Here is a 12,262-nt window from a genome sequence, read left to right on the forward strand (position 1 = left end):
TAAATTATTATATCTAGTCTTTTTTTCACAGAGCCAACTCAAGTTTTGTTTTTTTCCCCCTTTGATGTTATTGTTGTTAGGTGCCAATGAGTTGCTTTCGACTCCTGGTGACCCCTATGTGCTCTATAAGGTTTCCATGCAGGGACCTCTCAGAAGCAGATTGCCAAACCTGTCTCCAAGGCACACCCATCTCTCTGCTTGCAGTCTAGTGCTTAACCTTTCTCTTCCTAATGCCAGTCAAACTGTTCTCCTATTATCCATTTTTGTTGTTGTTGTTTTTACTGGCCAGTTTTTCTGAGAACAGTAATAATCCCTTCCTCTGTCTTAGTCTGGAGGTGCTGCTGAAACCTGTCCATCGTGGATGACCCTGCAGGCATACCAGTGACATGGCTTCCAGGATCTCAACACACAAGGGACCAGTTCCTGGAGAAGGACATCATGCTTGGTAAAATAGTGAGTTGAGTGAAAAAGAGAAAGACCCTCAAAAAGATGAACTAAGACAGTGGCTGCAATTTTGGGTTCAAGCAGCAACAATTGTGTGGATGATGTGGGACTGATCAGTTTCATTCTGGAGAACGTAGGGTCGTTGAGTTAGAATTAACTTGATAGCACCCAACAAATCCATATTTTAATATCTACCACATACACTGAGGAGCTCTTGGTGGTGCGGTGATTAAAGCACTCCACTACTAACCAAAAGGTCAATGGTTAGAACCCACCAACGACTCCACGTGAGAAAGATGTAGCAATCTGCTACCATAAAGATTTACAGCCTTGGAAACCTTATGGGGTAATTCTATCCCATGTTTAACCATTCACTATAAGCAGGAGTTCTGGTGTGGCGGTGTGGGTTAACACGCTGGACTGCAAAGTCGTTTGAATCGCAAAGTTGGTGGTTCAAGCTCACTAGTCACTCCTTGGAAATCCTATACAGGGTCGCTATGGGTCGGAATGGACTAGATGGCGCTTAACAACAACATGATTAGGAACTGACAGCAATGGTTTTTAGGTTTTTTCCTTTTCTTAACCACAAACATAATACTGTAAATTTATTACAGATTTCACAATCACCTCAGTTGGCAGAAACTTTCCAACCTTTGAACTACCATATCATTTTGTTTTATTGCAGTGAAATTTATATACAATGAAATGTATAGCTCTTAACAATGAGACTTTATTAAGGTATACATTCACATACCTGCTACCTCTTATCGGACTTTATACTGTAACATAATTTAACACTCTAGAAAGTTCCTTCGATGTCAATTACCACCTTCCCTAGATAACCATTGCTCAAACTTTTATCACCCTAGATTAGTTCTGTCTTTGAACATCATATAAATGAAATTATATGTATGCATTTCTATGTGCCTGACTTCTTGCACTCAGTATCATGTTTTTGACATTCACTGTCTTGTGTTTTATTAGTGGTTCACTCTTTTTTACTGCTGGATAGTTTGCTGCCACACCATTTTATATGCATTTTCAGTGACACTCTTTCCACCTTGGATTATGGGTAGTCTAGTCGGGTACCTTGCACATGGCAGGTTCTCAATAAATATTAATTAAGTAAATACATATATGTTTCCTTCCTATCTTAAACCTAAGTACAAATACAGACAATCATTATATGGTTAAGTCCTGGATCTGACTCTCAAAATAGGCTATTTCTTTACCATAAGCTCCACTGAAATTCCTCTCTTCCTCAAGGGATCCTTAACCAAATTTATCAGCAAGGAACTGTACTAATAATGGCCAATAACTGAGTGTCTAACTGACGATATTGCCAGTATTGTTATCCCCATTTCTTAGATGAGAAAATTAGGGCAAATAAATAACTTGCCAGCAGCCACACAGCTAGAAAATGGTGGAGCTTAGAAGTGTGCTAAGGTAAAAAAGAGTTCAGATTCAAAATGTCCTCCAGATATCCTATTAAAGCCTTCAACAAGGTAAAAACAAAACAAAGACAAACATCCAGATAAGGGATTTCATTAGCATATAACCAACACAGAGCCCAACAGAATCTTTCATCTGGAGGATGATTTTTATTCTATTTAAAGCTCAATAAAAAGGTCTCAACATGTGGAGTCCTGGTGTGGCACTGTGAGATAAACACTGGATCACAAGGTTTGAAACGCAATATTGGCGGTTCAGACTCACCAGTCACTCCTCAGAAACCCTATATAGGGTTGCTGTGAGTCGGAACAACAACAACATAAAGTGTTTTTAAATCTAGGGCCTCTTCTCCAAGTTCAAATGAGGATGAGGATGAAATGCACAGTGTCTTTTCCAGAGGGACACCCATGTCTTGGAATTTGAGCCTCATATTTTGCTGTGGCTCTCTGAAATCTTTTATTAAGTCTTGCTGTATGTTTTACCATCTGAGAACTCTTAAGACTTTCTTTCTGTTGGTTTGCCAGAAATTGTTATGTCCAGGTTTTGTGGAAGTTGTGGTTAACTCACGCAGGCCACTGCCTTTAGGTGTCCTTTTGGACCTTGCGGCTGAGATAAACTGGTGTGTAAAAGTCACTTTTGAGTCAAACAATGGTCTAGATAAACTAGTAAGACAATTTTGCTCTGAGTGCTGTGCTTTTCTGAAGAATTCAGTCTGTTTTGAGAAACAAAACTTCAAAGATCAGACTGAGAGTTATTTTAATTGATCACTATTTTCATGGCAATGCTGTATGACATACCTGTCTAATGCTTATAATGAAACTGTCACCCTGCCTTGCTATGCAGAAAATTCTGTGTCTTGAAACAGCTAAGTTCTCAGACATCAACCTCACCTCTTGAGTCAGCCTTTTGAGAAACTAACCGGTTCCTTCAATTGTCTTGGAATCACAGATGTATAATGTCCAAGTGAAAGAATATACTCCTATAATAGTAAACAAGGAATTTCTATAAAAATTCATGATGGACCAGAGCAAGGAAATGTGTGGGGACAGCCTAAAACTGAGGAACTTAGACTAATTAAAATGGCTGACAGAAAATTTGGCTCAGACTCCATTTTACATTTGGCTCCATTTCTGTTTCTGAGAAAGTGCCCTATAATTGTTGGTGGGTGTCATAGATTGAACTGAGTCCCCAAAATATGTGTTAACTTGGCTGGGTCATGATTTTCAGCAATTTAGCAGTTATACAATGATATAATGCTGCAGTTATGTGATGATTCCCATGTTGAGAATCTGATACGATAAACTAAAAAAAGGAATAAAAGTAAGTACCATCAAGCCCTTTTCTAGGAGTGGCTGGTGAGTTTGAACTGCCAACTTTACGGTTCAAAAAAACCTTTCAGTCCAGTGCTGTTCCTACAGCACCACACCAGAACTCCAAGGATGGGCTACAATAGGGATGCTAACCTCAAGGTTAGCAGTTTGAAACTACCAGCCGTTCCATTGGAGAACAATGAAGCTTTCTGCTCCTGTCAAGATTTAAAGCCTCAAACACCCTGTAGAGGGTCGCTATGAGTCAAGCCAACTCCATGGTATACAACCACCACCATTATAACCCAAGTAAGAGAGTTTCCCCTGGAGTCCTGGTGTGGCGCCGTGGGTTAATGCGCCAGACTGCAAAGTCTTTTGAACTACAAGGTTGGTGGTTCAAGCTCACCAGCTGCTCCTTGGAAACCCTATATAGAGTTGCTATGGGTTAGAATCGACTCGATGGCACTTAACAACAAGAGAGTTTCCCAGGGGTGTGACCTACAATATCTTTTATCTTATAAAAAGGAGAGAGAAATGAGCAGAGAAAGAGGGATCTATTACCACCAAGGAAGAAGAGCGAGGAATGGAGTTGTGTCCTTTGGACCTGGGGCTCCTACACTACGTAGCTCCTAAATCCAGGGATATATCGAACCTTAAGGTCAGTGGTTCGAAACTACCAGCCGCTCCGCGGGAGAAAGATGAGGCTTTCTACTCCCGTAAAGATTTACACCCTCGGAAACCCTGTACAGGGTCGCTATGGGTCGGCTCCGACTCGAAGGCACTTAACAACAACAACAACATTGATGCCAAGACACATAGAAATCTGTAAGGAATGTCGGCCAAAAGATGCAAGCCTTCCTCTTGAGTAGACACTCTGGACTTTAGTCTTCTAAACTGAGAACATAGTTTTGTTTGCTAAAGCTGTCCACTTGTGGTAGTTCCATCCTAGCAGCATTAGGTAATTACAAGAATGGGTAAACAAAGGAGAGGCAGCTTGCCCTTGGGAAGAACACCTAGCGTGTTTGAAGTAGACCAACAGACTTCCAACAGGAAGGGTCCATTCTATAGTATCTTGATAATCAGGTATTGTTTAAAACTCTACCTGAATGTTTTTCTTCTGCTTTTGGTAGTTTCATGCCTTAGGCCAACTGGGCTTTAGACTGTCTTGCAAAACTGTCAGCCATTAAGGACAGCTGCTCCTTGGAAACCTATACAGGGTCCTATGGGTCAGAATCAACTTGAAGGTACTTAACAGCAACAACAATAGAGCCTTGGTGTAGTGCTGTGGGAGTATGCGCTGGACTGAAAGGTCAGTGGTTCAAGTTCACCAGTTGCTCCTTGGAAACCCTATACAAGGTCACTATGGGTCAGAACTAATTCAATGGCACTTAAACAACAACAATATAGGACTTCTGGTGTGGTGCTGCAGATCAGCACTGGACTGTACACCACCAGATCAGCAATTCAAACCCACCAGCTGCTCCTTGGGAACCCTATCTAGGGGCACTATGAGTTGGAACTGACTCAATGGCACTTAACAACAACATAGGTATTTTTGTTGTTTTCATAGTCACTACTTTTGTCTTACATGCTCTTGGGATCTGTCTACCAATAGCGTTCTCTTAGAGAATGTTATTGAATTTATTGCTTTAAGCCTAGCCCTCCATATTTTTGAAGTAATTTTGTTCTAGTACTTTTTATTAATTTGTATAGGTAAACCTCTCCAAGTGTTTTAACCAAAAATTTCCTTTACATTTTTCTCATTAGTACTTTAATTTGAACTATTGACTGGATTAATGGTAATTATTAGAAAAATGTTGCATGAAAGTTACTTTTAATATAATTTCTCAGAAATCTAATAAGCTGCCCATGATGTGAATCATGTTACATAGCTAAGATATATCCTAACCACAGGTCAAGTATAGGCCCCATTCCATACTTACCCTCATATGAACACTGAAGATTGAGTGCTATAGTACAGCATAGTAAAGAAATTATATGGTACCCAGTTATCAAAAAGAATACTCTCTAGGGTCTTAGAAGCTTGTCCTAAAATAAGCAATCTGTGCAGAAGAAACCATACCAACCTAAATAAGGGCAGAGAATTTTAAATAAAATTCATGATCAAGAGGAGGGGATGTATGAGAGTTTAAATTCTAAAAACACTTGGTTTATGGAAGGTTGTAGTCTACAGCGTTTTTGAGTCTGGAAATCAGTTTAGATGGATTTCTTTATTACTTCCCCGTGTTTGCTGGCTCTTAACAATGTGATTATGCTTAGGCAAGTCCCAGCAAGTCCAATGAAAGGCAGTTTGTCCTCAAGAAGAGTGTAGATTAAATTGTTTGCAGGAAAGTGCTCAAAGAACTAGGGAGCTTGCCTGGGCAATTACCAAAAACCATCAGACCAATGTTTCCCACTCATCGTGATCATGTATAGGGTTCCAAAGAAGCAGCTGGTGGATTTGAACCGCCAACCTTGCAGTCTAGCGGTTACTCCACACCAAGGTTGTGGGGCCTGGTATTGTCTTGTGACTATGACTAAGGGTAGCACAGTCACCATGTAGTCAAATAAAACCTCAGCACTAATCCTGTAACCTTAAAAGCCTGCAGTTATGTATGTATTCCAATCATGGTCCTTTCCCTGCTCCGTAGTCCCACCTGTGGCAGTGAGAAATTGAGCTACTGCAAATCATCGTCCTGTGTTGATTTTCTTTGTCCTCTATTATGAAGATTCTTCAAAAAGTTCAAGGAAAAGCAGAATTGAAATGATAATGGAATTTTTTCACAATCTTTTTGATGTCCTCCCATATATAATAAACATGACTGTGAGTCAGAGGATTTCATCGGCCTCTGAATTGAGTACATCATGCTAGATAACTGCCTTTGTTTTCTCTCTGTCCTGTTTAAGGCTGTGCAGGGTCACTATGCATAGGAATCAACTCCACGGTAATGAACAACATCAAATAGAACATTTTAATCTTACTCACAAGAGCCAGAATCTGTATATAGGCCATCAGACTCCAGAAGCTGGTATCACTCCCACACCACTCCCCGAAAAAAAACCCAAAATTACAAGTCTCCCATGTGTTTCAGAGTACAACTGTACACCCTAGGTTTTCAATGACAGTGATCTTTCAAGGCTTTTCTTCTAAGGTACCTCTGGGTGGATCTAAATCATCAATCTGTTAGCAGCTGGGTGCTTAACCATTTTCACCACCCAGAAACTCCATCCCACATATGTTGTTTGTTAATGCCGTCAAATTGATTCCAACCCATAGCGACCCCATATAGGGTTTCTGAGACGAAGCTGGTGAGTTTGAACTGACGACCTTGCGGTTCAAACTGACCTTGTGGGCAAGTGCTTATCCTACAGCATCACACTAGGACTCCTTATCCTACACATTGCTGATATTCTTTACCATGAAAATGTGGATAATTAGGTGGGGTTAGCAAGCAATGCCATCACACAAGTGTAAAAGGAAGATTCCAATTAAAGATGTTGACAAAGAGAATACAATGAAAATCTTCCATAGGTATCTGGTGTCTTTGAGTCCTGGGATAAAGGGACAACTATCCCCATTCAGGAGCCCTGACATGTTGCTACAGGGTAGGTACTAGACTGCTAACCACAAGGTCAATAGTTCAAATCCACCAGCCACTTCTCAGAAAGCCTATACAGGGTGGCTCTGAGTTGCACTTGACAACAACAGGCCCATTCAGGTGGTCTTCTTATCTTTTCTAACCATCTGGGGATCTAGCCCTCACAAGATGTAGTTCATCCTCATCAAAGCACAACTGAATATGGGATCAGCAATAGACGCTGTTTCCTAACTCTCTCCCTATCTGTAGCAAAGAAGAGTGAAGAAAATTAAAGACACATGGAAACACTTAGTTCAAAGGACTGATGGCCCATGTGAACCTTAGTCTCCATGACCCTGAGACCAGAATAACTAGATGGTGCCCAGCCAGCTACCATGGCTGATAGCTCTGAAAGGGATCAAAATAAAATATGAATGGAAAAAATTAACACTGGGAAGAAGTGAGAAGAAGAGTGCTATACACCGGTGAGGGCTACAACTGATGTCATGAAACGAAATAAACAAAAACTGTTCAAAGGAAAACAAATTTGTTCTGTTAACTTTTATTCAAATCACGAGTAAAATAGATAAATAATGAAATTGTTTCATTAGATGGACCCTGTTGTTGCTGTTAGGTGTCGTGGAGTCGGCTCCGACTCATAGTGACCCTGTACAGGGTTTCCGAGGGAGCAGAAAGCCTCATCTTTCTCCCGCGGAACAGCTGGTAGTTTCGAACTGCTGACCCTGAGGTTAGCAGCCCGATTCGTAACCACTATGCTACCAGAGCTCCTTAGATGGACCCTGAACAAACAAAAAGATGTGCAGTTGGTTTCAGGTCCAGGACTATCCACCTAAGAGGAAAAAAATGAGTCCCTCGAGTGACCTTGGATAAATTCCCTCACCACACTGGGCTTTAGTTTCAATGATCAAAAAAAGGGTTTCACAAGACAATTGAAAAGGTACAACTGAATTCTAAAATGCTGTTTTCTCTTACCTAAATTTACCCTATAAAAAGACTGCCAAACTAATCCTTTAAACACCTTTCTTCAAATTTCTCTCTTAGTCAAGAATACAAAGTGACTCTGTAAAGCCTCTTACATAATCTTCTCTTTTCTAGACAGGTTTTCAAAACGCCCATTCAAATGGCACCACTTACCTACCTACCCTTATTTCCAAATGTTATTCCATTCAGGTTGGTCTCGCCCCTGTCTCCTTTCCATGGGACAAAATTAATTCTCACCTTTTGAGTTTTCGCTCGTGTTATGCTTATCACATATCCAGGCAGAAAGAACGAGCCACTAAACTCTCTCTCCTAGGTCTAGATCTAAGGATTGCAATGCGCTCCCAGTTGTGTCTTCCGGAAGCCTTTTCTGCTTTCTGTATTTGCCCTTTTCTTCAATCAACACGAATACATTAAAAGTTTAAGCGATGCAAGAGACCGAGCGGGTTCCAACTCTTAAGGAAATCACTGCATTTCAGCCTATACAAGCCATGAACTCCTGCCCCGGACCTTTGACACTTTACCCAAGGCAAGAACCAAGTACTACAAGACAGAGACTATCTCCTAAAGCATCTAGCGCGGCGTGAGTCACGGAGAAAAAGGGCACTCCCTGAAGGCCCTAATCCACGAACCGGGGCCGTAGTCTCCGCACCAGGTGTGCAAAGCCGTACGGGTGACGCAAAACCGGCAGACACAGCGGGCAGGACCCGGCCACACCTATGTCAGCGGGACGATGCCCCTCGGTTCCAGGCCCAGATCGGTGCCTGACCCGCATCGCTGACCCTCCTCCCGGCACCTCCTGCCTCGCGTCCACTCCTCTCCCCTTCGGCGGGGCCCGAACCGACCACAGGGTGTGACAGACAGGTCCCCCAGCCGCCCTGCCCTGCCCACTGGGGCTGCCGGCGCGATGTGGGAGTGCGGGGAGCAGGGATGCTATCGAGCGCGGGGGCTAGCGCCACTCACCGCCGCCAGACACCAGAACTGGGCTGCCCTGCGCGAGGCGACAAGTGACGAAGAGGGGCAGCGGCGCGACAGCGGGAGCCCGGCACTTCCTGCCTCCAGAGGCGGAACGGAAGGCGCGCGGGTCCAATCGGAATAGGGGTACTGTTGGCTTTCTCTAGCGCAAGGACACAGATCGGAATGTCCGCCAAGAAACGGAGGGCTTGGAGCGAACGAACAAAGCACGCGGCTTGGTCGTCCTTTCTTCTCCCTCTGGCAGTCTGTCGCAGCACTCCGTAGTGCGGGTGCAGCGGAGTTCTGCGCCCCTGCCTGGGATCTCTAGGTGGTGGCGTCGCGCACCCCTTCCGCATTCCTGAATCGGAGGAGGAGGAAGCTGGGCGTCGCCGTCTGCCCCCGCCGGGCGGAGCCTCAAACCTTCAGGTTTGCGGGACCCAAGCGCCTGAAGGGTCCTCCCCGGGACTGACAGGTGTAGTTAATAAAAGTGCAGTTCACACAGACTCATGACGTCTGTGCAGTATTTGGAGAAGTAAGACAGGTTGGCGGCCGGGCAGGTTCCGGCCTGCTATTCAAATCATTTTTTAAAATTGCAGCCCCAGCTACATAGTTCATCCGTTTTAAGTGCCCTCAAGTCGGTTCCGACTCATAGCGACCCTGTAGAGGGTTTCTGAGAAGTGATTTGAGGGTTTGGCCTTTCGACCTTGCGGTTACTGTACAGCGCCTCACTTGGGCTCAGTTCACCCTAGTTAAGTGCCGTCCAGTCGGTTCCAATTCATAGGAGCCCTGGTTAGCCTATCTGAGCGGCTGGTGAGCTCGAACCGCTGACCTTGTGGTTCACATTGACCCTGCGATCCAGTGCTTTATCCTTCAGCGCCACAGCTACTCTTACCCTTCCCTGTCTACCTGGAAATTATTAGGTTTACCTGTTCGTTGGGTGGCCCTGAGGGAGTAAAAGTGATGGGCTGCTAACTGAAAGGTCAGCCCCACCAGCCAGCTAAGGGCGACAGATGAGGCAGTCTGCAAACTTTTATAACCCAGGGGACCCTAAGGAGCAGTTCCACTCTGTCCTACAGAGTTTCTATAAGTGGAACCCTCTCTATGGCAATGAGTTTGGTTTGGTATGGGCCTTGGCCACAGCCTATAACTATTTTCATTTACCTTACAAGCACAAGAAATTTTAATTTAAATTATTTGCTTCCCTTGGAGTCATTAAAGAGAAAACATTAAAATTACACATACACATCCTATCTTTGATGATACAAAAGAAACTGAGGTTACATTATTCAGGTATTGTTCTAGAGATCATTTGTGATTATCACCTTCAGGATAGTTTCCTGCCCAACACGATAGTCACTAAATACATGTGTGGAATCCTGGTGTGGCACTGTAGGATAAGCACGGGATAGCTAACTGCAAGGTTTAAACTCACCAGCTGCTCCTTGAAAACCTTATACATAGTCACTATGAGTTGGAAACGACTAGACAGCACTAACAATGTCCTTTGTAAGGGAGCGTTGTGACTCTGTAGTATAAGCACTGGACTGCTAACCATAAGGTTGGCAGTTTAAGCCCACCAGCCACTCCCCTGGAGAAAGATGAGGCTTTCTGCTTCTGCAAAGATTTACAGCCTCAGAAACCCTATACAGGGTGGTTATGAGTCAAAACCAACTTGACAGTACTTAACCATCCTTAGTAAACAGACACTATTCACTCATTTTCTGACTAGAAATACCATCCTCATTTCCAGGGATAATTCAGGTGGTCTAGAACCTCCTGAACGTGGGTGGAGTTTGTATTACAAATGACAAAATGCAAACGTTGTCAATTTTTATTATATATGAATGTATTAAAATGCAGCTAAGTTTATATTTAATGTTTCCAACCACCCACAACAAAGATTAGATTTATTAAATACTGATAATGAAAGCCAATAATCAAAACAAAACAAGGAGGTATTCAACTTACATCAGAACTGACTTAGAACTGTTAGAACAGAACCCCATTGTAAGTTGGGGACAACCTACATTCAAAACCAAAAATAAACCCAAAAAATGGTGCCTATGCCAAAATAATAGTCCTGATGTGGCACTGTAGGATAAGCACTGGTCAGTTTGAACCACAAGGTCAGCAATTCAAACTCACCAGCCACTCCTCAGAAACTCTGTACAGGGTGGCTACGAGTTAGAACTGACTCCAAGGCACTTAACATGCCCAAACGTGGAGCCCTGGTGTGGTGCTGTAGGATATGCACTGGACTGTTAAACAAAAGGCCCGTGGTTCAACTCCACCAGTCACTCCTCAGAAACTCTATACAGGGTTGCTCTAAGTTGGAACCAACTCGACAGCACTTAGCAAACATGAAACATTAAATTAAAAACAGAAATCACACACCCATCTCAGCTATAAAACATGGATAAATACTGGATTTTTAAAAAGTCAATGCATGACTCTTGCTATTTGAATAATCACATTGTTTTTAAGTGACATCAAGCTAATTCTGACTCACAGCAACCCTGTATAGGATTTCCGAGGAACACCTGGTTTGAACCACCGATCCTGCAGTTCAAACCGACTCTGTGGTCCAGAGCATTATCCCACAGGGCCACACCAGGACTTCAGTAGTCACAGAAGAAATTTAGAATTAAAGAACATAAGAACTTGATATTGTAAGAGCATGTGGAGCTAGGATAGGCACACTGGGAAAACTAGGCAATTTCTTCAGTGTGGGATGACTCCAGCAACTCAAGGACAGCAAAGATACAACCAGGTTCGGGGAAGTAAATTGTATGCTTAAGGTCCAAATGAAGCATAAAGTCTGGTATACTGGACCTACTCTGGAAATCTAAAACTATTTTATCTGCTAGGCACGAATCTAATTGATAACATGTTGTTAAGTGTCATCGAATTAGTTCTGAGTCATAGCACCCTGTATAGAGTTTCTGAGGAGTGGTTGGTGGATTTGAACCACTAACCTTGTAGTTGCAGTCCAGTGCTAATCCAAAAGAGTGACACCAGGACTCCAGAAAGGCTAACTATAGTTGACATTAAATTATTTCAAACTAGACTGTTGTTATACTAAAGAAGGGGTGGGGAAACTTTTTTCTGCCAAATTTAAAACATTTGCAGGAAATACAAAATTATCACCCTAAAAATAAGCCTGCTCTAGTTGATCAAACATTTAATTAACTCACCCCTACTGGGAGTCCTGGTATGGCACTATAGGATAAGCACTGAACCACAAGGTAGGTCAGTTTGAACTGCAAGGTCAGTAGTCCAAACTCACCAGCTGCTCCTAGGAAACCCATACAGGGTCGCTATGAGTCAGAAACAACTTGATGACACTTAACAACTTGATAGCTGGAGTCCTGGTGTGATGCTATAGGATGAGCACTGGACGGCAGGGTCACAAAGTTAGTGGTTCAAACAAACCAGCTGCTCTTAGGAAACCCTGTACAGGGTCCCTGAGTTGCAGGCTGGATGTTCACCAACCCCTGTATTAAAGAACTGTTGTGTCAGTTGGCAGTC

General features: G+C 43.0%; 1 protein-coding gene across 1 annotated transcript in view; it reads right to left on the reverse strand.

Moving 5' to 3' along the window:
- The window catches only part of MYL12B (myosin, light chain 12B, regulatory), a 28,345-nt gene extending 19,549 nt beyond the window's left edge, over window positions 1-8,796 (reverse strand). Inside the window, exon 1 of the mRNA XM_006867268.1 lies at window positions 8,744-8,796. The gene's annotated coding sequence lies outside the window, so the exon portion shown is untranslated. The remainder of the gene's footprint in view (window positions 1-8,743) is intronic.
- Window positions 8,797-12,262: the final 3,466 nt, after the last annotated feature.

Source organism: Chrysochloris asiatica, unplaced genomic scaffold (assembly GCF_000296735.1).
Source record: "Chrysochloris asiatica unplaced genomic scaffold, ChrAsi1.0 scaffold00103, whole genome shotgun sequence".
NCBI lineage: Eukaryota > Metazoa > Chordata > Mammalia > Afrosoricida > Chrysochloridae > Chrysochloris > Chrysochloris asiatica.